The sequence below is a fragment of the Glycine max genome, chromosome 9, assembly GCF_000004515.6.
Source record: "Glycine max cultivar Williams 82 chromosome 9, Glycine_max_v4.0, whole genome shotgun sequence".
NCBI classification, from domain to species: domain Eukaryota; kingdom Viridiplantae; phylum Streptophyta; class Magnoliopsida; order Fabales; family Fabaceae; genus Glycine; species Glycine max.
This window is the reverse complement of record NC_038245.2, coordinates 36,453,074-36,457,424: the sequence shown is the minus strand read 5'-3', so window position 1 is coordinate 36,457,424 and position 4,351 is coordinate 36,453,074. Positions and strand designations below refer to the sequence as shown.

Genomic DNA, 4,351 nt, shown 5'->3' with positions numbered 1-4,351 from the left:
TTCTCCACAAAAATTGCACATTACTTGAGATCACTTCAAGGTCCAATGCCTTAAGCGATTCTCTCCGCTATTTTCTTAAAATTCAGTGTCGTTCAAGGACCAACGCCTTAATGACTCTTTGTCACGTAATTAAAATAAATCTTTCAAAAAAATAAAATCAACCCAAAACACAAGCTATTTTTTACCCAAAGAACTATATAATTTTGATTTCCTCATTTCACCTGATGATACGTAAGAGCGAAGGCAAAACCCCTTGCCAACCTAAAGAACACTAAAAAAGAAGTAAAATCCCTTTTTGTTTCTAAAAATAAAAAATTGTTTTCTTTTTCTAAATAAACAAAAATATAAAAAAACATAATTCATGCTCTCAAGGGAAGATAAATAATTAAAAAGTCACTTTATTTTTAGCACACTCGATTAAAGGTTGTCGTCTTCATGATAGGCGCATGGGTGCTAACACCTTCCCCATGCGTAAACGACTCCTGAATCTTTTTTCTCAAATCATAGACCATTCCTTATCTTTTTTGTTTTTCCGACATTTTCCTTAAATAAACGTTGGTGGCGACTCCCTTGGTCTTCCTTTTTGAAAAACCTCCCTCTCTATCTTTTTTTATCGTTGTCCTATTGTGGCCAACGTTGAGACACTCTCCCTGAGATACAACTAGAAAAGCATGAACCAAAAAGCTATGGACGATAAGCAAAGTATCAGTCATTGGACAATACTGCTTCATTGTCCAATAATGAGAAGACAAGTACTTTAGCACTGGCTCGTAGTACAAAAGTAATGGAACGGTTACCCAATCCTCAAGTATTGAAAACAATTATAAGAAAGTAACGTTCATATGTTGGGTAAGAAACTTATGCCATAGAGCACAAAAGAAAATATTTAAATTGTCTTGTCTTGACATTCTTAATTCATTTTGCCTTATGTTGTTAATGTTTCTTTCAATTCATACAATGAAAGTCAACTCTGAGCATTAGGTGACACTGACATATTGTACTTCTTTGAAGATATGTTGCAAAAAGTGTTTGTGGTCCCCACTTTCTCTCTTTGCACAGTAGTGGCCTCGTGTCAAGCACCAAAGCTATTAGACAGCGGCTAGCTAAGATCTCTCAACAAATCAAAACTCTAAAGTCTATATAAAGCTTAAAGATGTTCGTGTTAAGTCTATCAAATGATAAGAGAATAATCTGAGGCAAAACAAACAAGCGTTGTAACATAGTCAGTCCACTAGACGAAGGAAACTTGAGCAAATTGAGTGAATCTTAGCTTTGTTAAGTTAACAAATTTCATAGTATTCGAGCCTATTGTGTAAACACTATTTGAGTTATTAGAATATATTTTTTATCAAACATATATTGTTCATGAAATCCAAGAGTGGCTTAGTGACATAAAATACTTGGATTTTAATCTTAGGTAGAGATTAAGTATAGTTTTAGGAGTGACCTAGAGGGTACTCGTTGTAGGCAAAAGTGACATAAATTAAGTGTAGTTTCAGGCTACCAATCTCCTAATACGTTTCTCCCTCAACTCTAAAATCACGCCCATTGTCTTTTTTCCCTTCACATGGAAGCGTAATGATGTCAAACGACAGCGACAAAGATGAGCTCCTCCAGAGCTATAGCTTGATGTCAACTACGGTGACAAAGGCAGAGCCATGAAATTGAGATGTCAACTAGGGCTAAGAGCATGAAGCCTAAGACAACTCATAAGGTCACGGACTTCGAGCTCGACGAGTTGGAGAAGTCTTCGTTGTCGACTTGGTCTTGTTTGTTTAAGAACACAACCATGTTGGGGACACTGACTTGTTTGGCTAAGGGGATGTGTTCTTTGGTTTGAGGCATGGGGTCGTCGGCACCGGAGACGACTAATATGGTGTCGTCCATCTGGGCGGAGCTGGTGCTCATGTTTTTAACATAGTTAGTGTGGTCGTAGTGGTGGTTCTTAGTCTCATACTCGATGGTGGCGGTGTTGATGGTGATGTTGCTGAAGAAACTGTCGTGGCTGGTAGAGAATTTGAATAGAAAGAGGAGAGTGAAGAGTGAGGAGTGAGGAGTGAGGAGTAAAGAGTGAAGAAGAGGATTATGTTAGTGTAGTGTATCGAGTAATGTAAATTGTGTATACTGATCATATTGATAGATCCACGAGCTTGATCGAATTTGTAGATTGTTATATGCTTACTGATCATATAAGCTCCTATTTATTGGTGTTATTTATGAGCAGGTGTTTAAGCTAGCTCGATTATGCTGATTGACTGAACTACATTAATTAATTTATTTGATTATTACTTTCAGATTGAGGCGTTTGGTGGACAAGCTCTTACCTTCGCGGGAGATGTTTCAAATGAGGCCGATGTGGAAGCTATGATTAGAACTGTGAGCAAATATTTTACTTTGATTTATTAGATTGATGGAATTATTCTACGTGGTTAAGTGATTAATTCGTATATGCAATTCTACATCTGCAGGTAGTTGATGCTTGGGGAACTGTTGATGTATTGGTAAATAATGCAGGTAGCTTGCATAAATAATAAATTAAGCACTTGTGCTATTAGTTATTTATTTTAATTTAAGATTCCATACTAAAAATAAAAATATCATGGGTTCAGTAATTACTCAAGATGGTTTGTTAATGAGAATGAAGAAATCACAATGGCAGGAAGTTATTAATCTGAATCTCACTAGTGTTTTTCTTTGCATGCAGGTATAGCTGTTTTTTCTTTTCCTTTCAAATTTAAAATATAGGAGCTAATGGTTTGCATTTTACAGGCAGCAGCAAAGATTATGACGATGAAAAAGAAGGTGACACATCACACTCTAAATACAACCTCATAGAACTCTTTAGCCATTAATTGGACTTCTTTTTGTCAATTCATCATTTTGTGCTTTATCATTTTTTTCATGCAAACAATGTTTATGTAATTTACTAGAGGTTAGTATGTCATACTGTTATTATTATTGATTAGCTACTAGGTTATATTTCTGAAAAAGTTTTGCATTCAGCTATTAACCCATTGCGGGTTTGCAAAATGACATCTAGTGGTTGCTGAATTAAGCTCTATAATATTCATATCAGAGTTTACTTGGTACTTTTGCAGGGAAGGATAATCAATATTACATTAGTTATTGGTCAGGTTGCCAATGTTGGACAAGCCAATTATAGTGCTGCAAAGGCAGGGGTAATTGGCCTCACAAAAAGTGTTGCCAGGGAATATGCTAGCAGAAACATCACTGTAATTTTTTGGTCCTGACATCCAAAGAGGCAAGTTAATTATTAGTTCGAAGAGTTAATTAAAACTCAGCATTTAATTATAGATCAATGCAGTAGCCCTGGGGTTTATTGCATCTGATACGACTGCCAATTTATGACCAGACATTGAGAAAAAAAGATTGGAATTGATCCCGTTAGGTGAGTGACCAAAATATTGTTAACTCTGAAGCACATTTAATAAGATTTTTAAAAAAGTGAAGATGAAGATGTACACGTGGTACACGTTGCCAATAGCTTAATACTTTCACCTTGGATTCAGGAAGACTTGGCCTACTAGAAGAAGTTGTTGGACTTGTGGAATTCTTGGCTCTTAATCCTGCTGCCAATACATCATTGGGCAGGGTCATTTATTTATTTATTTCCCTGTTGGTTTTCTAAATATTGAACTACCTTATGAGTTTGGTCTATCATTAAACTAGCCATTTTTTCTTTGTAATTGGACAAATTCAAGTCCTGCTCAAATGAAAAATGAGTTTATTATGATAACCTGTCCTAACATCATCTTAGTCTTTTGTAACCGATTTTATTTACTTTCTTTAGTCCAATTAATCAATCACGTGTTTGAATAAACCATAATTTCCATGTAACAGGTGTTCACCGTTGATGGAGGTATGGCAATGTAAGTCTCAGGAATTTGTTTCCGTATATAGCTACTTGAACTTCTTTACTTCACAGTTCATCTCAAAGGCCACAAAATTTCAACTTCTGCCATGGTGATAGTTTATTCTATGCTGATTTATGCTCAAGCTAGTAATACCTGGTGACTTATTGTAGAAGTTTAGTTGAGTTTTTTAACAGGTTGCTTCTTGAGATGAATTCGACATATTGTGATTGCACCTGACAAATGGTAGGGAACTTCAAATTCACAATGGACCAAAAAAATATTATAAAGATTGCATGAATTCTGATTCCACTTCACATTTACTGCTACCTACTGCTTTGGAAGTTCTAATTGATAATATATTTTAATTAGTTGATTTGTCCACCACAATATGCAAGAAAACTTGAAGAAACTGAAAAAGGTGAATAGGAATCTTTGTAAGGTGATTAGGTATATATATCTTTCATCACTTCGATCGA

The 4,351-nt window shown here is 35.4% G+C and overlaps 1 pseudogene; it reads left to right on the top strand.

The window, feature by feature from the left end:
• The first annotated feature begins 1,960 nt into the window (after window positions 1–1,960).
• LOC100814784 (3-oxoacyl-[acyl-carrier-protein] reductase, chloroplastic-like) lies at window positions 1,961–3,894 on the top strand (annotated as a pseudogene).
• Window positions 3,895–4,351: the final 457 nt, after the last annotated feature.